Raw genomic sequence first — 26,552 nt, 5'->3', positions numbered from 1 at the left:
GAGTAAGGATGAATGATGGACGCTGGGACAGGCTGATGGTGCATGAAATGAGCGTGTGTGTGTGTGTGTGTGTCGACCACACGGTGCGGTGGAAAACTGGTACGAGTCATAAATTACTTCCCTTTGCATTTCCCTATTATCCCCTCTCAAGAAAGACAGTTAAAGGTGAGAGCTCCTGCTGGAGGTTGCTTCTGGAGCACGAGGGACAGAGTGGGTAAAGCGCATTTTCCCTCGGTGGGGTGAAATGCGGGGCAGAAGCAGGGGGCGTTTTCCTAGTGGGCGCAAAGTGTGAAGCGAACCCATCACGCTGGCGCGGCAGTTCCGACCGTGTGTGATTGATTTCGATACTGCCGAGCGGCGTGGAAGTTAGAGTGGATAAAATTTAATGGCCCACGTTGCCGCCGCCGCCGCCTCTGCTGCCATTCTTTCTCAAGAACTCCAAGAAGGGAGAGCGCTCTTTGTGGGGGGAAATGATCCTCTTCACAGTGAGCGCGTACCGAAAGCGGTAACAATTTGTTTATGCGCTTCACCTTTACAATGGGAAGTAATTGATCAACCGTCGCGGTGTTCGGTGTGCTTTGAAGCGCTTTGCGTCCAACATTTTTTGGGATACGGAACGCGCATCTGGTGCGCTCATCTTAACAAGGTGCATCTTGCAACCGTAACAGTTCATTATCACGTGTCGGGCGCGCTCTGTATTGTCTGTTCCTCGTGGCTGGAGACCTGGAATGTAATTGCAGGCCTACAGGGTTGCAAGTCGAGTCGATCAGCCGAGCGCTCTAACACCAGCAGTGAAAGGTAGCTCCATAATGGGTTGCCATAATTCAAACTAAAACCTTCGCATTTTCTTCATCTCTCTTTTTATTTGCAATTCTTCGCCTCGATCCCACCTCATTGAAATCTTGCGATTTTTTCTTCTTTCGGGCAGGCACTGTTTCCTGCCTCGGCTGACGTTTAACACCTAAACGACGCCAATGCCGGTACCGCAACTCCAAAAGCGCGTGCACTCTCTCGCGTACTCGTGCCGCCTTTTTCGAAAGCTCCACACAATTCCCTCCCAAAAATGGACCCACAAAGGCGGCGGCGCGCGGCAAACACGGAAGATCATGTTTCATGCTCGCACCAAAAACCCCTCCAATCATGTGTGGGTGGGTGACGCTGCCGGTCGCACTTTGGTGCACTTTTTGCACTGGAACGGGCGGAAGAAAAATCACTTTTCTCACGTTCAAACGTTCGATTGGCAGGTACGGCGGAATTGGAAGAAACTAGAAGTGATTAATAGTACTTTGTTGTGTGCTCGCTGGGGCCTTGGGGAGCCAGGGTTTTGTGGTGGCAGCACCGACAGTTTCTGATCATCGTTAGCAACACAGAAGAAACAAAAAACCTGTGGGTGACGAGGTCGGACTTAAAGAAAGTGTTTCGTAAGGTTGGGGCAGTGCACGCGTACTGCTCGGGTTCACGACACCCTACGCTGCTTTGCCAGTAAGTTTTTCTCTACTCTGCGGAAGTAGCTGCAGCATACAAACATGCATAACTCCACACACTAAGACGAGAGAGCTGCCAATGTGCAGATGGATTGACTTAAAACCGGAGCTGCATAATGAGTCTGCACACTGCCGCTGCCGTGGTATGAAAAGAGGTTCTTGTTCCTTCTTGACGGGTACCCGAAGCCCTCCCGAAGGGGTACCACAACCAGATAAGCAGACAAAGATGATTTCGATCTTCATCTCGGGCGTGGTGGAGGAAGATTCATCTCAACTGCAGCAGAATGGCGCATCAAAACGTGTGGCCAGAGAATGCGGCTGCGTGTTTGCAGCACTAAAACCCGCCCCTGTCTTTGCCTCCAACCCCGAACTCCCGTCGGGCAGCCGACATTATTTGTTATGAACTTGTTTTAATTCTTCTTGCAGTATTATGATTGTTTCCCTCCACTCCCTCCTCCTCCGTTTCTTTTGTCTTTCGCGCTCATTTCGCATCTCGCATTCCCGGGGCGTCATTGCACTTTCGCTCCTTCAGGGGGTGCATCAGCTCGTTCCGTTCCGCAGCTCGTTCTGCTCGGTTTTTATGCGCCCTAACCGAACCGAACCTGCCACTCAAACGCTGTTTGTGTGTGTGTTTGTGTGTGTGTGCATCCTCTCTTCTTAATCCGTTCTGTTCGATTTTCGACGTTTTTGAGAGGTTTGCGCATTCACAAAGCACACGGGACCGCGTGGCCGCTGATATGACGAGCGAAATGTGCATCGCTCTTAAAGAAAAGGCCCCCATTATGGGACCCGATTACGAGGTGCCCTCCCCCCCCTGTGCTGTCCCAGACAATGCCACTCTTGTCCAGTGGAGTGTGGGAAAGGAGAGAAGAGAGTAATAATAATAAAAAAACAACCTAACAAAAACACACACGCCAGAACGTAGCAAGAAACGCTTATTAAGAGCACAACAGACAATCGACGCATACACAGTGCACGGGGACAGCATATTGGCCTGGTGACGTGACCAGGAGACACACATTGAAACCGATAACACAATGATACACACACAAACGCTGAAGGAAGCGACGTAGAAAGAAAAAAAAACCGGGACACCGGGGTAACGAGCGTTTGCGCGATGGGGAATGGAGCGAAAAAAAAAAGAAAAGCAACTGGAACGCACAAAAACGACGAATGTCAACATAATTAAATTCTTTGTTTTAAACGTTTCGGTGTGCGTCCCATGTGTGCGTTTTTGTGCGCTGGACCGCGCTCGTCCGCTGCTTAGGAGCTGCTGGTGGAGCGCTTAATGGAACGTGCACCACCACCGATCTTGGTGCGATCGCGTCGCAGGTTGTTTTGTATATGTGTGTGTGTCTGTTTTTTGTTTTTTTTTCCTCTCTGTCTTTCTTCTTGTTGTTGCCTGCCTGTGTTGAGGCAGCACAAATGCGTTTCGCTGGGTTCATTTGTCCGTTTATGGATTTTTCGTCGTCGCCCATTCCTCGGATCGCCCCGGATTTCTCAGGCCGCGGTTGGCAAACTCCTTTTTGTCCATTCAATCAGCCAAATGTGACTGTTACACGAAACCCTTCTTCTTCCTCGCCTCCCCCGGCACCTGGTGAACTCCCAGTAACATTGAAACAGCGGACCAGGAATGTGTGCGATCGCGTTTTTTTTCTTCTTCCTCTTCTTCTGGGGGAGCAAAAAGGAAATGAAATGATAATACAAAAGGAAGATAAGTTTCTAAACTCTTCTTGCCCGGGTGAACGTAGATGAAGGCAACAACGAGGCACGGGTGAGGGGTAAATAATAAAAAGAAATATTACGATCAAACGACAAAATCCCGTACACGGGGTGAGGCGTACAAGAGCGTTACGAGAGCTAATTTTTTATAGCGCAACGTTGTGAATGCTCTCCGCGTGGATTGCCGTTAGAGATTGAGGTGTTTTAATTATGCTACCTTGCTGGCAGGCTGGTTGGTTGGACTGGTTGGCTGCTCTCATCCTGCTCTGCCATTGAGAAGACTGTGCCAGAGTCCGGTTTGGTGGGGGTGGGCCCGGGACACAGAGGGGTGGGCCGCGACGTATCTAATGAAACATTATCCAGTAAATGGAAAAGCGGGGTGGCATGATGGCAGATAACGTCCACCCCAGCCTCGGTCCATTGTGAAGGGCTCAGGTTTTAAGAGTTTGACCTATCTTTTTGTGTTGTTTTTGTTTGTTTGCTGCTTGCGGCGGAGGTATGGAAATACCCGCGAGCCTTGACCAGTGGACAATAAAACTAAAACGAGCTCGGTTAGGTGGCAATAATGCTTTTGCAAAGCTCTTTGGTCAAGACATTTTGGTGCCATTGCAAACAAGAGGGACATGCGTTTTAACAGTCATGTTAGGAAGTGAAGAATCATTCTTCTTGTTTTTTTTTAAATTAATTAATACCTTGAGTTTGTTCTTCAGTGTGTTTTTTAATGATATTCATGAATAGTAGTTGTACAAATCAGTACAATGGTTCAGAAACATATAAAACATTATCTTCCTAATAACTAGAGTACTTGAGGTCATATTTAAATAGCTAATTGACCTTGCCATTACTCTGTGGGATCGATAGAGCCGAGGCATAGTGCCGAGATTGCTACACTTAAGGTCGTGGGTTCTACTCTAATCTCGTCCAGATTCTTCTGTTGTAGAAAATAACTTTTATTAATCCATTCTAAGTGTATGTTAACCTGTATGGAGCAGCAGCAGACACGATAGATGAAGAATTTGCCCGGGCATATGAGATCTTCTTGGAGGAATAAAAAGAAATCCATCAAATTATGACATCTTTAAAATCTTTGGCTGAGAAAGAAGAATTAATGGTGCAAAGGTTGTTTTTGTGGAGTGTGCGTCCATCTTTGGATAAGTGAGAAACTGACACATTCAGGCTTTATTGTGAATGTGTCTATCTTCTCCACGTACGTACGTTTAATTATCATCCCACAATAATAGTACCCCAAAGCTGACGATGCAGCTTTTTCAACCAATTTTGTATTGTCACCTTAGCATTAGCAGCTCGCAAAATTTATTTAGCAACATATTTAGCCAGGCTGGCCGGTGGCGATTAGCTGGCCAGATGTAGCCCTCTCCTCCCCATCCGACGACCGGGCCGGAGTAGTTGCGAAAACGGTCGTTCGTACGTACGTTCGTACACTTTTATTGCTTCATAAGTAAGGAGATGGATGTCGCAATTTACTCGCTTCATATTAAACGCATAGTTAATGTGATAGCTCATTACTTTGGCCAGCTTGTCCCCTCGCCTCGCCGCCCCATTCCCACTACACACCCCTGCGGAACCGCGAGGAGTAGTATCTGTGGGTCTGCCCGGTCTCACCGGTTTTGTGGTCAGCGTCTCTCATCCCCTCACGAGCGCACGGTCAATATAATATTCGTGGGTTCCATAGCCTCATCAGGCCATCAGGAACGCCGTTCGTACGTAGATTTTCCTCGTTCTTCTCTTCCTCACCCCGTTTTTTTTCGCAAACCTTCTCACCGCGCCCGATTGTGGACATTTAGTTGAAGAAATCTATTCACAATCTTCGGACGACTGTCGGACGACGCTCCGCCATCGCCCCTCCGTCGTCCATTTGTAGGACGCTTCTTCACAGGGGTGTACTCTGGTCGTCGATCGTGGCTTCACGATCACACGGGGACCCTATCGCGGACGTGTCGAGGCGGAGAGGGCCGCGAGGAAGACGCAAGAGATTATCGACACAGACACAGACAGCAACAACAGCAGCAGCAGCAGCCTGCCACAGGGAAGCCAGCAAAAGAGAACGCTCGCGCGCTGCTTTGCGTGTCGACGCGAGCCGTGGAGGCTTCGGCCTGTCGCGGTGGAACGGGAAGGCTGAGAAGGGCTGCACGCAAAACCAAAATGCGGAATAGAGGAGGGAAAGCGGGGGGGAGAGAGAGTGGAAGGAAGGCCTTTGACAGGCGAACGGAGGGTCCCATAAAAAATGGCAATAAAAATGAAAATAAGTGCCTCGCTGAGTCTCGCTTTCGGTGCGTTTCTGGAGGGTGAGTGCCGGTACGGGAGTGCGGGCTGGCTCTCATTGGCACGGAGCAGCGGCCTGCAGGAAAGCCTCGGCTGCAAACTCCAAAAAAAAGGTAGAAAGCCACGCACAAACACACACACACACGCAGACAGAGGCTGTGCTTTTGAACAGTTGGTGCTAATAACAGTTTGGCCTATCGCGCGGTGTAAAATGCTGCGACAGGTTTTATGCTGATGTAGTGCAGCCGTGCATTTGCCTTCTCCCTGTCTGCCCCATTCTCCTCCAGCCGCTCCCTTCTAGCGGCCGCTTCTCGCGGCCTGAAGTTTTGTCTGATTAGCGACGATTTTTTACATTTTCCTTATTACTATTAGCGGCGGCATGATTATTGCTATTATTTTTATTACCATTGGTATATTAGTATTTGTTTTTATCGGTGCAAGTTCTGGCTAAACGTGGTCCCCACACTCCGGTGCAGCCTAATCGTGCCGGTCGGTCGGTGCCGGTTGCATTCGCGCGCAGGTTGATGCGTACGCCTCGACTGGGTGGAAATGAGCCGCTCGTAGCGGGTTAGGTTAGTTTTTCAGTGCCGTTTGGTGGCTTACAAGGGTGGCTCTGTGTGTGTGTGTGTTGTTTGTTTCATGTCTTCCCTTTTCCTATGCCTTGCCCACCAAACACTTTACAGCCATGTCTTGTTTCCCCACCCCGTTTTGGCTTTGCCGCTTCCTAGTGGATGGCTTCTTCGCCTCTCTGGCTGCATTTGCGTGAATGAAAACTGGAATAATAATATTTTGCAAAACGTATCCCTCCGTCGACCTCCTCCTCCATTGGCACCTCCTCCCTTTCTGTGCTGTGTGTGTTTTCTTTCCACACGATTTTTTTGTGGTCAACACGCAACGCAATGGCTTCCAAAACCGCGAAACTAGCCACCGTGCGTCTCCATGTTGCGCAAGCAGACTACGCCGTGTTGCGAATGGTGGGCGCCTTGTCGCCTTTTGTATTTGTCTGCCCTCAGTGTGCTGCGTATTCTCACCGCGGACAATCTCTGGTTTGGATGATCGTTAGTTTTGCTAAGTTGACCACTTTATCATGGCGCGCTTGGTGCCGCGTCTAGTTTATCTGCGCGATTGCAATAAAGTAGTGGAAGGCTCTTTGCGTAGCTTTGTGTACTTGAAGGCTTGTTGCGCCTTGTTGCTACAGGGTAGGCGCAGTTCCAGGCAAAAATGTTGTCTGTCTTTTGCGTTGTGATTGGAATTGTGGGGAATTTTTCACCACCCTGGTCGGCAGGGAAGTGGGACATACTTTTTCTTCCGTGAAGCGTTGGCATTTGATGGCAACAGTGTTGCTAAGCCATCTATTCCAGCATTATAGAAAGCTTGTTTTACGCTCCACAGCAACACTACAAAATTCAATCTAAAGAAAAGAAGAAGTTCCTAATAACGCAGAAGTTGTGCCTTAAATTGAACAAGCAAAAGCCGGATGAAAATATGTCACTTCTATTACATCAGAGTCGTTGAGATTACATGCAAAAATGGTTATGAAATCACTGGAAACAACTTACCAACCCTACCCTGCGTACAAATCAAAACAACCTGCCTACTAGCCGAGCATCATATTACGCCGATTGACGCAAAAGTATAGACCAACCTGATTTGATGTTGGTTTGAACTACTCACACTTCTAGCAAGCTCACACGAAACACGTACAAGCGAACATTAAATGATGAAATATCGTTTCACATGAAAAGGTTTGACGTTCCATGTGGCATGTACCCGCCCTGCACCCGCTGCCCCCTATTGCCCTATTGCCCAGCCCGTGTCTGGGCGGTGAAATGTCGTCAGTCGCATGCTTGCGTTCGGCCGTCCTGGGGGGGCAAAACGTGTACTTCCCGGGAAAGCATCGACTCATTACATGGAAGAAAGGCGCTGGGTTTTCTTCTGGGGGAGAGCTACACATACACACACACACACACACATACACGCAAAAATACATTAGCAAATGGCAAAAGCATAATTTTCTTACTGTCTCTGGATGCTCGCCAATGCTAGCGTTGGCGTTGGTAAGGTAGCGCAAATCGTATTCATTCTGCCATGGGGAGAAAATTAGCTTTTCCTTGCTGTCTGCTGTTGTTTTTTCCGTTCAGTGGGAACAGCTCTTGAGACGGGTTTCGCTTGTCACCGGTTGCTGGAGCCCTGGATAGCGAGGCTGATGGAAGAACGTTTTGCAGGCGTGGGAGGTAAGGCATTCGCTCTCCCCCGCGCCTTCACATAAGAGCAAGCTCGGAGCGAAGCAAACTCTACTCCCCAACAGCACTCGGTTCGTCACAAAGAATGGAAAAGAATTGTCAGGCTAAACAGCACATTTCCCCAGCGCATTGGGGAGGAGAGAGTGAGAGCGAGAGCGAGAACAATCCCTGAAAAGAGATCACACGACACTTCATTTTCCACCCCTACCCACCCTTTTTGGGTTGGGTGCTTCGGCCGGCCGTTTTGTTCGCTTACAATGGGGAGGTTTTGTGTGTTGTGAAAATGGCGAGCAGGGTGGAAAATCGGCGCACAAACAGGACAGCTAGCCTGCTCGCTGTGTGTACCGTCGCTGAGGGGAAAAGTGGAAATTTTGAGCGAGCGAATGAGTGAAAAAAGCAGGCAAGAAAGAGAGAGATTGTTGGTTGCAATTTTCCCCAACTGGGAGCGTAAGCTCCTCAAGAAGAGAACTCTCTTTCTCTTCGCGTTTTCCCATTTGCTCCCTTTGGTAGCCGCGCGGTACATAGAACAAACCGCGGGTTCGGGACGGGAAAATGACAATTGCATCAATGCTGCTGCCGCCTGCTCGAACATCAACCCAGTGGGGAGGAGGGATGCATTAGAGGGAAAGTGCATTATGCTTGCAAGAAGCTCCAAGGTATGTGTGTGGGTTCGGTTCTTTTCCCAAGCATGTTCGGGCTGCTGCTGCTGATACTGCTAAGGAGAAATGTTGTATGTTTTTTGTGTTGTTTGGTGTGGGTTGGATGAGGGTGGATGTAAAGTTTATTGTACATAAGGAAGCTGTTTGGTAGTTGTGTTGGATCCATTTTCTGGCGGCTGCCACAAACTACATGGCACTAACACAATACGAAGAAAATCCCTAGGTGGAGCAAAAGTGGTATTCGCTTTTGGTTGAAGTGCAGTATATAATATAAGCGAAAATATTGTTGAATTTTAGTTTTTTTGGGAAAGGATTGAATAGTCTTTAATGCTTTTAAAGTATTTGTAAAAAGAGCCACACGGTACGTTGAACGATAAAGACTCTTGAAGCTTTGCTAATATTTCTAAAAGCCACCTCGCATTACATTTATAAGCAACACGCAAACTATACTGAATAAACTAAACCAGCAATAACATTGCACGAAAAAAGAACCAAGAGCAATGCTCGCGAAACTATTCGAAAACAGGTGTAGTCGGTTTTTCGGAAGCAGGAAAGAAAGAGAGCACGATTGGTGCCTCAGTTAGGGCAAAGGGGGCAAACGGGCGCAGCCGGCGGAACGGAGAAAAGAACGGAACGTGAACGCAAAAGCAAATCGTAACGAACGGGAATGGGTAGCAAACGGGGCAGGTTTGCACGGGAGTGCAGCAAACATGCATTCTTCCTTGCAAGGCCGTTGCATTACACCCGTCTCCCGAAGAGCAGCGCGAACGAACGAACGTACGAACGAATGTGCGCTGGCTGGTTGCTGCCACTCATGAGGGGGGAGGGCTATGGGATGCTGCAACACACACACACACTTACACAAGATGTGTTGCCCTGGGAGAAGCGTATGTATGTGCAAGCGAGGGTGGTAATATTTATTTTGCATATTTTGGAATCGCTTTTTCGGAATCGCGCCAATTGAAAGCGCGGTGCAAAGGGGGGAGAAGAAGGTGGCGGTGAAGTGTATATTTTGTGCTTCTGTTTTGGCACTCGAGCATGCGGTTGGAGCGGTTGTAATGTGGCACCCCCTTCGGGTACATGGTGCCCCCACTTGAAGTAATGATTTGTACATACGCCGTCGGACGCGTGATTGTTGCTCGATGGGAACTTGAAGGGCCAGGGTTTGGGGGAAATTTGAATAAATCAATACGAAATGCAGAATGGCAGGCTTAGGTATTAGAAGGATGCATACATTCAACAGTAATTATAATCATGCAAAAAGTAAGCAAAACGTGTGAGGGAGAGCAGAGTGTTTGAAGAGGGCGGATAATTGTTTCCAATCCCCTCGACAGCGAACGGAAAATGAATTTCAGGGTTTTTATGCGATTAACGCATCGGTTAAGTGGAGTGCATGTAGGCAATGCATCATTGAGTTTGTGCACCAGTCAGGGACACCCAATCCCGCCCGTAGGATAATGACTTCACTTGACTGCACTCAATCCCTTGCCCCTTTTCCTCGGTGCCTCCGTCCAGCAACTGCGAACAAAGCGGCAATCGATCCATCGAATTGTTTCATCCGTGTTTGGAGCCGAAGGGAGACTTTGGTTTAAATCCGAAACGGCCCTGTACGAACTAAACACACAAACACACACACACACACAGACGATGAAGATATGTGTCTGCAATGAGTTTTGCCTGTGGATGGGAGAAGAAATCACGGCGCGGTGAGTGTGGCAATGGCGACTGGTAAGGGCGAAGATCGAGAGATATCATTTGACTGTGAAATGGAGAGGGATGGCGCAAGCCAATGCACAAGAAGTTCGTCCCCAAGTGCGTCCTCGGCGTCGCCACCGTGTCCTCGCACACATGGAGACACACACACACATACACAGAGTACGCTGATGCTGAGGGCTTTTAATTTTCGCCTGTTTTGAACGGGAAATAATTTATTTCCCTTCCATCTCGAGCGCGCACACGACCGGGGTTGGTGGCGTACGAGATGGAGGAGAAGGAAGACCCGATGCCATCATTCCGGCTTTGCGCCATTGCCATTCGGTTCGCGTACACTTCGGTTTTTAATTGATTAATGTGTATGTTTACATTATTTATGTAATGCTCGATCTTATTTGCCTGTGTCGTCGTAGTCGTCGTCTTCGTCCTCGTCTTCATGGCTGTTCTTGGGGTTGTGGAGGTGTGGATCGAGCGTCACTATCAGACCACTCCAGGGCTGCAGATCACACATCCATCCGTGTGTTCCCAGGTGCTCTAGCTTTGCTGGCTAGCTAGAAGAATCAGCAAGTGCTTCCCTGTGCGCTCCGACTGAGTGTTGTAATGAGCAATCACCGGAATCGTGCGTCGCAAAACCGGGACCGGGAATGCCACCAAATCGACGACATCGGCGACATCGGCAGTCTGAACCCGAGCTCCGTCACTGCGCCGCAAACGCGAATGTGCAACAACCTGCACTTGCCCTGCTTATCAGCATCATTGGTCCCCCTGGTTTTGGCCTTTCAAATGGTCGTTCCCGCGGGACGACAAGTTAGCCGATTGGCTAAGATTGGCCGGCCGAGATTCGAGAGTTCGCGTCCGGACATCCCTGATCCAACCTGTTCCGACAATCGTGCTGGCACTGGCGCTGGCATTGCCCCGGTGGACTTACGCTTTAGTAGGAGCAACTAGGGTGGTGGGTTGGGAAAAGAGGATCTCGGGTCACCTTTCTCGCTCGCTTATCTACGTTGGCGAACAATCCACAAGCGCGCGCACCCCGAGCGAACCCCGTGCATAAAGAGCTTACGGTCAGCGGGTTTGGTTTCGATTTGATTTGCTAAACCCTTGCGTGGTCAGGACGCACGTGCGTTTTGTTTTGTTCATTCAAGTTCAACAACAATGTGAGAAGATGAATATATTTCGATTTGTATCATCGATACTCGGCCGTCCAGGCGAGAACACAAGTTTTAAATTATGTAAAGATCAAATATATGATTTGATTTGATGATTTGATCTATACTTCTTTAGTTAAGCTCTTGGAAGAGGATTCTTAAGTAACTAATGATCTCGAGAAATGATGACAACTTATTCAATAGTGATTCTGTATAATTCAAAATGTTGTTATTAGTGATGGGTAAAGTTGACAAATTCCGGAATCGACTCCGATACCAATCCGATCATTTCGGAGCCGACTCCGGAAATTAGGTCCACATAGCATTATCGGGAGTTTTAGTCTTAGACTTGGTCTGATGCCGTCTGGAGTCGTCCGTAGTCGTCAGAAATCGTCAGGATTCGTCCGAAGTTGTCCGAAATCGTCCAGAGTCGCAGTATACGACTCCAGTTGACTCCGATCGACTCCGATTCCATTCCGGTCGACTCCTGACGATTTCTGATGGCTACGGACGACTCCAGACGACTCCGTACGGCTCCGGATGACTCCGAACTTGGGGCAGAACTGTTGATTCCAATTCTGCCGAAGTCGGCTTCGGACTAACAATAATTGGAGTAGGATCAGAGACGTGGCTGCGTTGAAGAGAGCACACCATTAATTGTTACTTTTGCACCTTGGCGCGAAATTTTAATAATACAAAATATGCCTGATTTTGTGTATAAGAATCTTTTTTACATATATAACCTTATCAGAGCTGTGCGCGAATGATCATTTTTAAGGATTGATTTTCTTATTTTCATGGTGACTTTTTGATAGGTAATGACTTTTCCTTCACCGATTTAAATTTAAACTCATGACCTAAAGAGGGAGGCCTAATTAAAGATATGGAAAGTGCTCAAAATTCTGCATCATTCAAATAATTAATCAATATAATTTAATCCCTAGAAACAAATGATCCCTCCTGGAACGAGAATTGAACTAACAACGAGCAGCTCGCAAATCCCATCCTGCTTGCTAATGACTATAAAAGCTCCCGGTGCAACCTGTTCGATTAAAACGCACTTTTAATTTCCATTTACTTTAATTCGTTCCATTTATTCTCCCACACATTGCACTCGAGAGGTTAGCATCGCTATCCCTGCTTACCTCCGGTTGAAAGCCAGTGCGCCTAGTTGCGCATCCACTCACGGCAGCACTGCCCTTTCCCAACGCACCGCCGCTTTACGCACAAGCCACACGGGAACGTGTTTTTTGCGCGGTTTGTGTGGAGCAGCAGCAACAACAACGCAAAAGAAAAAAAAAAAGAAGAAGAAAAAAACAACAAGCGTGTGCGATGCGCTCTGCATTTTGTTTTATGTTTCTACACAACATTCTTGATGCTTTTTGAATTACGCTCTCATTCCCATTCGTCCCCCCCCCCTTCCCCCCACCTCCTTCCCGGCCGTTATCTCGAGCAAAAGGGGGCTTTGGGTCGTTGGGAGTTACGGCGGCCCTATCCACCCATTGGTAAGTGATTTATTCCTGCAGCGACGGCATCAGCAGCAGAAGATATTGTTCTCCACCTTTTCGCGCGATAACGGATGACACGCGGTACAGGTTTCATTTTACTTCCAATCCAAAGTGACCAATGTACACCCGTTTCGCCCGTTTCCCTTTTCTTTCTGCTCTCTATTCGCGCGTTGATTTGTTGCAGCAGCAGCAGCAGCAGCAGGGTGGGTTCGGTGGGTTTTGAAATTAATCCCTTCTCAAGAGATTGCCACGAGGAAGGGCAGAAACGTAGCAGGGGCGTAAAAAGATTGTTACAACGGCTCAGTGGACCTAAGATGCGATGGTTGACAATTTCGTTTCGGGATCTACCCCGAGACACAGGATCTAAGACCCAGATTGTTGAGCTGCTTAAGAATAGCGAGGCGAGCCAAGCTGGAAGGATAAATAATGAATTGCAAACGTTCTGCGGGCAGCCTGAGAACGAGGGACAATTATTTTGTGACATTTCGCTCTCCCCATTGGGAATGGGCGCGGAAAGGAATTCTGTCTTTCGGGAGCGTGGGGGAGGGGGTTAATGGAAATGATTTGATTAGGAGGAAAAACATTCCATCACCAAACCGGCACCGTTAGTCGGTGATTGGTCGCAAACGGAGGGAAGTGTGGGGAGGTTGTCGGAGGGAAGGAGGGAGAGAGAGAAAAATTACTGATGCCGTTTTTCTGCTGGTTCGGGGAACACAAAGGACTCACAAAGGTGGACACGCAACCCCCTTCGCGGAGGGATATTTGAATGGACAATTGTGGATTCGTAGAGCGTACGCGTAAGCCTACACCACTCCCTTCGCATTCTCATCATCCTCCTCCAACTGGAAGCTCCCCGCGTTGGACAGGGCTTCAACCTGCATTCATTTATTTCCCGCCAGGCCCAATTGTGCGCGCCTCCCCCGGCTTCGCTTCATTCCGGTTCCGACCGACCCGATGACAAGTGGATCAGAAGGTGAACCCTGGCGAACCTGACGGCAGCAGGCAAAATGGTGGTGTGGATAGTCCGCGTGTGCGTGTGTGTGCGTGTGTGTGTGTACGCAACAACAAAGCTGACAAGATGCACCAGATGCATCTCCCCTTGTATGGTGGAGCTGGAAACGGGAAAGCGTTCGCGTTTGTGCGTTCCGTTCCGTTTTGCGGATCTCGAGGCGCATTATCTGCGGACGCTTACTGGCCGATGTCAAAACGGGCAAAGAAAAGTTGTTTTCTCGTTTGCCGTGCCGTTTCCGCGCGTCACTCGCGCACGCCCGCTCGCCCGCCTAGCCTCCCATGTGGGGCAGTGTGGGGGGAGGTTTTAAATTTATTGTTTCTCCACCATTTGTTGTAACAATGTACGAGCGCGGGCGCGGGGCCTAGCCGTGTGGCTCGGGTCCGTTTTCCACCACCTTTTCCGTGCCTATCGTCCTACGCCGCCCGGTACAGCCTAGCTTTGCTTGCCTTCTCTCCCTTGGCGAACGGTGCAAAATCCCGTTTTTTTGCGGCCCCTTCGGACGGACACACACACACACACACACACACACAGGATGCCGTGGGAGTGTGGCGATCGGCAACGGTGAAGGCAAAATAGGTTTCTATTTTGCGCCTTTGGAAAAATTAGCGTGCAGACACGCACCAAAGTGGTAGAGCAAGGGGGAACCCACCGAAGGGTACAATGGAAGAAAAAGGGTGCCGAATGAACCTAGGCGCAGTTTGATACAGGTTCTTCTGTTCAAATGTGTTGCAAATAAAGGTAACGAATCGGTTTTAGTGTGCAAAATAGTTCAATCTGTTCGTCTGAAATATACAAAATGTCATTTCAAAATCTTTAAATTTATTTTATCAGAGAAACAAGACAAGAGCAGTTCAAATGAGTGGGAATGAACGTTAAAATGTTTTAAATTAAAACAACTTTTAATGAACGTTTTAAATTAAAAGTGATAATTACCAAAATGCTTTGAAACGCGAACAACTCCTTATTTTCCTTATTTTTAATGCCATTTTGTTGCTTGTTAATATAATTGATACACTAGTTATTTCTCAAGAATAAACGAATAATTTATTGAATAATTGAGCCGGTCTCGTAGTACAGTCGTCAACTCGTACGACTTAACAACATGCCCGTCATGGGTTCAATCCCCAAATAGACCGCGCCGCCATACGTAGGACTGACTATTCTGCTATGGGGGGGAATCAATTAGTCACTGAAAGCCAAGCCCACAAGTGAGTACAGGCAGGCCTTGACCGACATCGGTTGTTGAGCCAAAGAAGAAGAGAAACGAATAATTTCAACATTGTTTTTCATTGCTTCTCTTTTTTCAAACTGTCAAAATAAGCAAACCAAATAAGTTTAATGGTTTTGAAATGAAATGAAATGAAATTTATGAAAAAATAAAAGCGCGGTGAAGAAAGTCTTTAATAATCTTTTGAATGAGGAACAAATACAAAATAATAATTTACACCAGGAATATTATTAATTTTGGATTCTTCATTCCTTTCTAAAAACAAAATAAAATACATTGTCTACAAAAACATTAAAGATGTACTATTTATCTTTAGTCAAGGAATCAAAATAAACCCCTTTAAGAAACAGATGGTCTCAAAGGTGGTCAAAACGGCATGCTTGGCGTGAAAGTATTGTACCCACCACGAGAAGAGATACAAAAAAGCAACATTAATTATAAATAGTACTCACAAATGCATAAAATTAATTACCGTGCTACATAGTACAGGACTCCTTCTCTCACCGTGCTTCACAGGTTGTTTGTTAGACGATTGGAATTTGAACAACAAATGAAGTAAAAAAAGAAAGGAAAACCCATGCCATCAGCATACAAAATAAAGATAGAGTCCCGATAAACCGTACCATTTGTAAGATAACATCGTTCATGTGAAATAAATCTCGCTGCGTACAGATTGCGCCTTCCCAAACGCTCCGTGTACATGCGTGTGTGTGAGCCGATAATCTCCTTTTTTGACTTCAGCAACGGAAACGGTGTGGCGCGCGGATTTTGTTTGGTACCATTGGGTTGCAACCAAACAAACCAAGAAAAAAGGGCCAGAAGGATGTGGAAGAAGGTGTAAATGAACGGAGCGTGGAGGAAAAGAAAGATGTTCCAGTGCAACGATCATTTATAATTGTACGTATGTTATGTCGAGACGCACATACACACACACAGGCGCTCTCGCGTAGACCCGGTTTTGTTTCCCGCCCCGCCTCCACTACTGGTGGGCAATCTTTTGCGCCATTTTTCCTATTCTCTTTCGCCTGGTCGCTGCGTTTTCTATCGTCCGCCCGTTCGTCGTCTGCTAGTTCACCTGCTCGCCCTAGACCTAGACGTTGCAGTTATCAGGCTCCTCGGAGCCTCTCGGGGGGGCTGCGGAGAGAAGGAGGAGAAGAAGAGGCAAAAAATATTTTAATTATTTTAGTTTCTTTATTATTCCACTTGAACTCGGCGCATTTTTCAGGGTGGAGCATCCCTGCACACTGCACTGTACGGAGCAAATGTACGGGAGCATCATCCCCTCGCTGTCCAGCAGCGGGCACAGCCTGACAGCCCGACAGGTTGCACATGGGAAGAGGTTGAAGGGGGGGAGACGGGTTGTTCTATGGGTATCAAAATGAAGGGTTTTTTTATCGTTTGACTTTTGCATAGTTGTTTGTGGTTAATGCGTTTTGGGGGGGCGGGGGCCAAAGCGGAGCTCTATTTCGCGGGCAAAACGGGGCAAAAATAATGGCGTACGCGGTAGCAGTTAAGAGACCATTCAATCGGAGTATTAGGATTAGGAAAAGTGCCTCGTGAAGAAGAAGAGGAAGAAAAAAAAGCGAGGTAGCAAATGGTAAACCATTCCAATCCAACGCTTCCGACGGGCAGGGCAAGACTTTGAAGCGTTTGAAACGGATTTCGTGACTGGCTGTACAGTCTCGGAATGGTGGAAGGAAAAGAGGGAAACTGCACTTACACGGCCGCTGCCCCGGTGCGGAACTGTGCTTTAGCTTTTATAATGCGTATTTAAACGAGCGATGCGAACATTTTCCAGAACAACCAGCCCCAATCTCCTCCTCTTTGGCATTAATGAAAAACTTGTTTTTCGTTTCAAACCCCCGCATGCGTCCTCCATGGGGAGCGGTTTTACCGAGAGGGAAGGACACGTAAATTAGACGCCGGGCAGAGTGAATCCCGCTACAAAGGCCCTCACAAACCCTTCCACTCTGTCCACCATTCCAAAGCCCGCGGCCCCCGGTTCGCAGTTTGTTTAGCTGGAGCCGTTTTTCATTATTATTGTCGTCGGGTTCGGTTGCATTCGGTGCGGTTGGCGGGCACGGGGGGCTGGCTGTGGAAGAAGCATTTTTCAAATGCAACAACGCGCGCGACTCGGCACATCCACGCAAAACCTCGAGTTTTAATTAAACAACGTTCGAACGGCCCCGGATCGGTCCGGGGTTCGGTGCAAATGAAATTTACTTACCCGGAGTAATTAAATTTATCGTTTCGCACAAACGATCGGCGGGGGGGGGGGGCCCAATGGGATTGGTTGGCCTGTGCGTGTGTGTGTTTTGGTTGCTGTTGTTGTTGTTGTTGAAGCGGAAAGCGAAATAGATAACGCCCGGCCCTGGCGACCTCCCGGGGCAAGTGTGTAGTGTGCATCGTTGCAGTGCAGTGCAGTGCAGACTGGGCAAGGTGGAACCTAACGGGTCTTTTTATTAGCGCCGAGGATGCGTTTTAATCAGCTCACCTATTTTCTACCGGACTTAAGCGCACACGGCAGCAGTGCGACGCGAAATGACGCTTATTATAATGAAGATTGAGTTTGAAAGCGTTATTACATTTCCAGCCTTCCACTTTGCTGTTGGTGGAAGAAAAGCCAGTCAGACAAATCGGACTCGGGAATGGGTTTCCTTGCTGGCCGGTTAAAATTAGCAGACGCTCGGTTGATGATAGTTTTAATGTCCACTAGGAAGCGTTGTTCGGTTGGTCGGGGCTGTTGTTCTCGAGGTTGAAAACAATCGAACCGCTTTGCCACCGCTGCACTCCGAGCCACTTGCAGCCCACTGGCGTATGTGAATAATTGCTGCGAAACGGCATTCGACCAGGGGAAAACCAGTTTGCACCGGGGGCCATTCACTTCTGCTGCGCGCGCGACGGCTACGTGCGACACAATGTGCGGATGGGTGGTTTTTCGTTGCTGTTGTTGTTGTTGCTCTTCTTGCTTTTCAACCGCGTCCCCAGCGACCGTCCCCAGCGGACAAACATTCCGGTGATCGCATTTTTCCCGCACCCCCAACTCCCCCCAATGGATGGAAAGTTTTCCCTTTTTCTCACCGAAATATGGCACATGCACACCGACCGCATATGCACACACACTCTCCGGATAAGGGAAGTGGTTGGCAGAGCAGAGCGGGAAATTCCGATGCATCCCCTCCGGAAAAAGGGAGAAAGGGCTGTTGTTGTTTTGTGGCGGCCAATAATGCCACAAACGGTTAGTCTGTTGTTGATGGTCAACAATGGAAATTCTGTGGTAAGGTAGGGGGGGGCGGGAGAGATGCTGTGATCAGCGTTGTGTTAGAGAAAGGTAGCGAACAAATGGAAGCAGCAAGAGCTTAAACAATGACTATAATACACGAACAACAATACACCAAGTTGTTTATGTGAAAACTCTCTTTTTTCGACCAAACGCATTCAATGGAGCAGATTTGTTCCACCAAACGATAAATAAAGGATATCAAAAAGAATGTACTGTATTACAATTTTTGTACAATTACAAGAGGCAAAAATGCATATTCAATAGATTGAAAAGTAGCTTAGTTAATCAAGAAACAGACATTAAACTATACGTAACGTTTTTTAGGAAGAATGCAGTGAAGCCTGGTTTAAGCTCTTTTAACTGCTGTTACACTCCTATGAGTGTGCAAACTGGATAAACTGGATACTGATGCTCATTATCAAATAATCCGTCAATTGCGGTAATACTTGTCGACAGATACAATTTTAAAGTTGAAGTAATGTTAATCGCCATTTAAGCTTTTAATAGAGTGCGTTTTCTTACGAACATCTGTGATAAATCGAGATATTAAGAGAGAGCGAGAGAGCGAGAGAGAGAGAGAGAGAGAGAGAGAGAGAGAGATCATTTTATGAGAATTACTAGTCATTATTAGGAAGAAAGTTGTAAAGGCCGGGGTACATAGTCCGTACTCGCTGGTGTAATTTTGATTTTCACTAGCGCATCCGAAGCATTTTTCCAAACAATTTAGAGCCGCTTCAGAAAATATGTAATTTGTCCATTTTTTTTACATAAACTGGACTTGAAAACCCTTGTAATTGATAGAAAAATCTGTTGTGCAAGTTTTTAAGCCATTTTTGCATAAAAAAACGATGAAAAAACTACTTAAATTTAAGATGTTTCTGTCACCTATCTGTTCTCTTTCCGTATTAACCTTTGACTTTTTGAGTATACAAATCATAAAATTGCATAGCTTTAGGCGTTTTTTCCTATTTTAGCATTACAATTTCGTAGCAAGTTCACATATGGCCAAGAATTTGCCCTGCCATTGATTTCTATTGAAGTTGTCTAGCAAACAACATTTGCGTAAACTATTAATACATACAAGTACTCAATTTGTGCTCCACTTGTTATTAGCTTTTCCGTGTACTCTCTTCCCACTTCCGGGCCAGGGGTTTTTTCCGTCTCGAAGCAATTTTTTTCCATATCATCTCCATCGGCTATCACGTGCAGCAGCATTAGAGCCTCGGGGGAATGTATGAACCAAAAAAAATCCTACCAACTACCCTCCCCCAGTTCGCCTCATAGCGTGCAAACGATGCAAAACATGAAAGCGATAAACGCTGGAAAAAGTGCATCGAAAAGTCGTTTATTTTGTGAGTGTTTATATACACCGTTGCGGCTCGTTCGATCGGTACACACACACGGCTTGCTGGTTGAGCGTACTTTCACCAGCACCAGGGCACAAACGCTCCCTCTGCCCCTCGGTCCATCGGTCCCGAGGGCTCATCTTTCGCTTACAACATCATCGCATCGGCACCGCGGCATGAAGCCTCAGAGACAAGAATGGCACGAACTTGCGCCCCGTGTACAATCGTACTCCACTACAGGGTTTGATGTGAATGGTGCAAACACGAAAACACGACACAACAAAAAAAAGCGAAACCCCCACAGAATGCGTGCCCACTGCATGTCCGTCGCGGTTTGGGATTTGCACTGGCTTGCACTGGCACCCGCAGGAGTGCTTCTACGTCTATGTTACTGGTCTGTGGGTGCATGGGCGAGTTATTATTGCAAAAAACAAGGGGCCTGCTGCATCGCGTCCAGTCCAGTCAGCGTACCTTGGCACCGTTGTGATGCAGCTAGGTTGCATCCTTTGCCGTTTTGTTTTAATGTGGTGCGAGCTATTTTCATTTGCGACCACCTGCACCCTTCAGTCCTCCCCTTGCTTCTACCGCTAGAGTCGTTATAATATGCATTTAAATTGTAATGTATTTCTCCTGCTCTCTCGGGAAACATCCACCGCGCCATATTCCACCCCGTCCCCGTCCCGCCGGCCAGGCACTTTGATTAATGAGCCAGCCCGGTTGCCCTGACTGGTTGGTAATCTTTTATGACCTCATAATTGTTGCTGTTGCTGTTGTTCTTCGGAAAGTTGAGGAAGGTTCGGGCTTGCTGCAGCGCAAGGCGAAAGCGCGCAACAAACGAAACGATGCCTGTTTGTTTTAAGAATTATCTTAATCATTTCCGTTCCATTGGTGCGTTTTTTTTTTGTTGTTGTATTTGCCCGCCTGAAGGTGAAGATGGATCCCTCGTCTAAAGCGTGTCCATTTTTCTACGTCTATCATTCACAGCAGCCACAGCAGCCTCAGCAGCCCAATCGAACGACTGAAGTGGTGAAGGAGCGGCAGTGAACGTGGTGCCATCGCCGGGACAGCATATAATATCGGTAAGTTCTTTTGGAGTGGTGTGTATGGGGTCTGCAGGGAAGCAGGGAAATGAGAGGCACAACGAGTCCCATCGAGATAGATGTTAGATGACTTAGATTGATCTTTTCTCAGCTCTGCAAATGGAATTGTGAGTGAATGATTGCGCTTGTCAGTTACCTTACCCCCGGCGGTGATGTGTTGGGTTGCCGTTTGTGTGTGTGTTTTTTTTTGCATACCAGGGGATAAATGGCAAACTAACATTAGCCTACCCCCGGCGGTGGGTGACAGCAGTGGGACCACTGCTTTTTTTCGTTTGAAATCCACTTCAATCGAGTGCATTGCTGCGTAAATGGCACACGATTCTTGCGCCAGAAACAATGTTCATTTATTTTCTCCCATTTGCAACGCTCATCAGCTTAACGCTTCGCCTAACCAATCCTAAATGAATGTGTTTGCTGCTCGTTTGCAATGGAACCGTACCGATTGGTGTCCCTATAAGTGCTCTCTTTATTTTTTGCTCGATTTGTCCTCCGTCGGATTGGTCGGATTTACCTTTTTTCCAAGGTGCAGCACACAGCATGTGGTTACGGGCCGCCACCTCGAAACATAACTCTTGCGCACCGTGCACATCAATCGCAGTATGCAAAAAAGAGGGGGGGGGGGGGGAAGAGAGGCGGAGACCCTCCACCGGCTCCACCATTGAATTGATAAACGTGAAGGCGGTGTGCAATTATAAGTGTTTAAAAATTAATCCTATCAATTCCATTCTTCCGTCGAATGTCACCATTTGTATGGTGCCATCAATTCTATACGCCGCTCAGGAGGGCGGGACGGGCAGGGCCGGGGCCTTCTGAGCTCTCGCGGATGGGGTGGGGGGGGGAGGCAATGAAAAGCCACAGCGGACCTGCTAAACGAGAGCAACCACAAAGGGCGATGCCGCCGCAGGCAAGCATCGGGCGGCGGCGAAAACCCCTTTGGGCCCGGCCCGAAACGGACCTTATCCGCCGATTGTCAATTGCCGCTTTGGTTTTGCGCGATCGAAACGGTGCGCACTCGTGAGAACACGAGCCACGTAGGGGGGCGAGGCGCTGCCAGAAGGGCAGTGGTTCGATGGGGGAGAGATGGAAAAGCTTCGCAAAAGTACACAATAAACAATGTCTTTCGCTCCGGGGACGTCTCCTAAATCGTTCAACGCCGCTCGCATGATCCCGCTCGGTTGGAAGACAAAAGAGGGAGGGTGCAGGGCACCGCGATTGGTCGGTTGCCGCGTGACGTCACATTGTACCTCTTTACAACATAAATAGCGCTGCGAACACACAGGGAGGGAGAAAATCAGAGGAAAAAATGCCGCCATTGCCAGTGTCGCAAAGAGCGGGCGGGTTCGCCAAGCGGGGCTTTTCGATTGTTTCGACCGGGCGCGGACAGATTTCGTGATTTCTGTGCGTGTGTGTGTGCGAGGGAGGTGTGATGAAGTACATCGTTGCACTGTTTCCAACAGGGACAGGGAAAAGCAGGGACACAACAGGACAACAAATGATAACAATAATTTAAGCGTTTTGTGCAAAACAACGAACCCGCAGCTTGTTTGTGTCGCTCATACACACACACACATCGCCGACGAAGACGGAATGCTTTGCCTGCTTCCTTTCTTCACCCTGTAGCCCTTACACCTACACCTCCCCTTTGGACCGTTTTGCTTTGGGCGGGAAAAAGGCTCAAAGGGGCCCGCGCGGCAAAGTCTGTGCCGCCTTGCGAGCAGGCGAAATCGCCGACCCGGAGACCGCCCTAATGGACATATGTATGGCCGTAAAACATTGATACATCATGTTTCCAATTATGCACACACACACAGACACACACACAGGCAAAACGTACACAAACACAGCCATAGAACGCGTATGTGAGGCGGGAAAAAATAAAGGTAAATTATAATAAAAACACACAATACGTTGCATTCATCATTCAATAATTGAATTGAATTTAATTGAAGTAGTTTGCAAACTGGCCACCACACCGCCTGGCTGGTTGGGTGGGTTTGGGGTCGGCTCGGCTTGGAGTCCCTGGCGTAAAAGGGATTTCATGATCGCGAGCGCGCCACCACCGCCACAGTTTTCCCTTGGGGCAGGTTCTCCCTTCTCCCTGCTGACGCGCTGTGGACTAATGTGTGGAAACAAAGCGAGTGGCAGGGTTGGCGGAGGTTGGGAAAAATCTTCCCAAGCAGCTCCCGCGTGTGTGTGTGTCAGCTTGCAAAGGGAAGCGAAGGAATTGTCAGCCGGGCGGAAAATCAACTTCAAAGACACGGTGCCGCCTGGGTAGAACGATGGGAAGACGTTCGCGATCGTAGCGATCCGTTTCGGGCCAGGAGACAGTTGAGCCGCCCCTTTTGTGTTCGATGGCGATTATGGATTCTTGGAGTGGAAGCGATCTTTGTCCACCGCCCTCCCAATCCTGACGCGAACTGTATGCAAATCCCCGTAACCAGCCCCGTCCATCGAGGGTGTAGATGAGCGGTTAATCCATCCGATGCCAAACCCGGGGAATGGTCCGGAGCAGCAGCAGCAGCAGCAACAGTGACTTGGCTCAATTATTAACCCGATAAGATGATGATGGGAACCGTCAGTGAGTGAGAAGCGGGAGGAATCGGCGGGAGTAATGCATTGTCGTTTCCTATTTCCGTGAAATAAATTAACCGCCCGATCGACCGGCAAGCGAAGCGGGTTGACAGTTGAAAGAAAATTCGCAAAAGGGCGCAGTGGTTATGGTTAGCTGTCAGTGGGTGGGGCGGGGTGCATTGAAGGGGGATGGGTCGGGCACTTGCGCGTCCCGATTGTGGTGACGGTGCGCGGCTTTCGGGGGGCGGCTTGCGATGAATCCGCAAGACAGATGAATGATTTTTCACATCACGATCATCCGCCGCGCGGTCGCTTTGTTTTACCTAGCCGTGGCGGGAAAACGGTGGTAAATCTATCCGATAGAAGTGGCCGGATCGGATGGATGGAAGCTTAAATGACAGCAGCGGGCCGCACCGGTTCTCTAAGCACAATTGAGTGTTTCTTGCCGTTAAATGCCTTCTACGGAGAGAAGGAATCATTTGGAGAAGCTGATTTGAGGATTGAAGAATCATCGAGCAGATTCCTAGCCGCTTATGTAGGGGATTTAACGGGCGACGGTAGAGCTAGGACTCATAGAGCAGTTGGTAGACGGTATGCTTTGCGCAGAACAATGCAATGGATCGAGACTCGTTTGGGATTATTAAAATTTGTTTAGGGGTGTTTTCAGGATTGACATTTGGAATTATATGGAGCAAGTTTGTGATTTTCTGATGATTATTCGCAAAACAGATTAAAAATGCTAATTATATATTTAAAATAAACTTCAAATATGTTTTCTTAAGCTGACCAATTTAAGTCGCAAAATGTCTCGTAAAGTTAAATAAAATGATGAGATGATGAGATGAGATGACTTTGTCGTATTGCGTAAAACCCTAAACGTACTTAGCAAACAGACTTTATGTCATAAGTAATTCTTTTACATTGTATGTAAACCTTGGTATGTAGAAAGTTAAGAATTGATTTGAATATTTCTAGATGACTTGTGGAGCTTGTGGAGCTCATAACAAGCACGAAAGTATTACTTCTCACCGCCAGACAAAGCTTTGAACCAACGCAAGTTTATATTTGCTAAGTAAAAACAGGTTCATCCGCATCTTCCGTTGGATTAGCCGCACTTAGTTGCAGAAAAAAATATTATGAATAAAATTATTGCCCCAAACATTGTAACAGCTAAATCCTACCGGCTCTGGGGAGGATTCTGAGTGATCGATGACTTTGAAAAGAAATCTGTTTTGCTCCCATCGTTGCTCCTTCTTGCCTTACCGCTCCTCTGCTTGCACCACGATCGGCACAAGATAACGGCACACGAAGGCACGGTGCGATTGGCCGGGGATGCCTAACCAGTTCCAGTTGCCTTTGTAACGATGCACACACATTTCCAAATGTTCGCTCTCATTAAGCCTGGCAGCCAAGCTCGGGGGGCTGCTAAGCCTGGCACCGAATGGACGTTTTCCCGCCCCATTAGCGTGCCCGCAAAAAGCCCTCGCAATGAAACGCAAATGTTGCCGGATGGTGTGCCGCCCGGCCCTCCCGAACGACATGGCAGACAAGGGCGGTCGGATCTGCATACATGGGTGAAACATAGCAGCAGCAGCAGCAGCATTGCGTGAAGAAGTGTCAGCTTGCAATTGTGGAAAGGGGTGGATGGGGCCGGGTTTGGTGGGTACAAAACCCGGACCTCGAACAACAACACGCCAACAACAACATGCTTTATCGAGTAGGATCTAATCCATCGTCATGTCATGAAATAATCCCGTTTACAGCGAAATGATTATCTATTTATAAAAAGGCACCAAAGGCATACCACAGCACCAGCGAGGCAGCGCCCTCGGGGGGAAAGAGAGAGAGAGAGAGAGACCCTTCTGCCCAAAGGGGGAATGGGGAACCGGGTGTCCAAGTCACCTGCGGATGGGCTAGGATCGGGCTGCGGCATGCAGTGTGGCTTTATCTTTTCGCACTCAATTTTGCTCAAACTGTTCCACGGACTCGAACGGTGCGTCCGGGGCTGTCCGGTTGCAATCCGGCATTGCGCCTGCGCACACATTGGACCTCGTCAGGGGTTTTGCATGGTCAGTCTTCCTTCCCTGCCTCTCTAACATTCTTTCTGTCCTGAAACTGGATCGATGTGGAGCTTTCGTGTGCGCCGGTGCAATGGGACCTGTGTGCTGGACAGCTTGATGCTGGTGCCTGGTGGTGCTGAAGCTATTTCCCTGTCATTGTGTGCATGCACACCTTCAAGCGGTCCATGGCGGCCCCCAAAGCGTGTGCGTTCGGTTGAATTTACTGTCCAGGTTCATCTCTCTATTTCACTTGAGACACCTCGGCACGGTAGACCGTGCTTCAGCTTGAGCCAATTCCATTGCCCACCACTGCAGGCAACGTGATGCCGGGAAAGAAGTGGAATTACCTCTAACCGGGCCCTAAGAAAGAGAGAGAGAGATAGAAAGAGAGCCAGCGCATCTGAGACCAAACCGTGTTCGTCGCTTGCTATCATTTATTTTTGTTTTATGGCACCGTATCGCTTTAACGCTTTCCTTGCGGACCTTGCAGCATCCATGGGCCGTTGCAGGGGGAACGATCGGGAAAGAGAGAGAGAGGGAGAGAGAGAGAGAGGCAAAGGCAGCAGAGCAAAATAAAATTCTTTTGTTGTGTTGCGTTGCAAACTGCAACCGATGCACACATCCCTCTCTCCGCTGATGAGGCTGACCGAGCGCATCATCAAGCCATTGCGAAAGTATTTTGCATATCGCGGAAGAGCCGGAGCATACCCCGCGCGCCTCTGTGTGTGTGTTTGTGCGCATGCGAATGCTGTATTTTATTTCTGTTGCATCCATCGTCCTCGGCACTGAGGGGGTTGTGTTTTGTTGTGTGCGCTTTGCGGATTGCTCATTTCTTCGCCTGCCGCGCGTCGAAGTCCATCGTTCTGATGGTGATTGGGACGGGACGGGTTTCGCAATGCTGCAAACCCTTGGATGGAAATGGGCATCTTGTAGTTGGAGATCGTTGTTTTCTTTACATAAAACATTAATTGTTTTAATGACCGTTGAGCTACAAAAGTATTTCATTTCTTCAATATTTTAGTTGTAATAATTACAGACTTGCTAGCAAAACTTATTAGAGGACCTGTTGTTTTTCTTCAACCTCGACCCTCGTTTTCTCTCTTTCTCTATGCGCCTACGAAGAAAGGTAAAAAGACAAAGCAAAGATATTGATGACGGCCTGACGGATCATTTGCTCGTTACACATGCCCGA

The 26,552-nt window shown here is 48.1% G+C and overlaps 1 protein-coding gene across 2 annotated transcripts in view; it reads left to right on the top strand.

The window, feature by feature from the left end:
• The window catches only part of LOC1271388 (uncharacterized), a 53,891-nt gene that overhangs the window by 8,905 nt on the left and 18,434 nt on the right, over positions 1–26,552 (top strand). Inside the window, exon 2 of one of the 2 annotated variants that reach the window (XM_061654783.1) lies at positions 20,617–20,708. The gene's annotated coding sequence lies outside the window, so the exon portion shown is untranslated. Of the gene's footprint in view, positions 1–20,613; positions 20,709–26,552 lie in introns of both variants that reach the window. The other variant, XM_061654782.1, reaches the window with a different exon arrangement.

Source organism: Anopheles gambiae, chromosome 3, assembly GCF_943734735.2.
Source record: "Anopheles gambiae chromosome 3, idAnoGambNW_F1_1, whole genome shotgun sequence".
NCBI lineage: Eukaryota > Metazoa > Arthropoda > Insecta > Diptera > Culicidae > Anopheles > Anopheles gambiae.
Note: the sequence above shows the minus strand (reverse complement) of the source record. Positions and strands in the feature narration are given on the sequence as shown.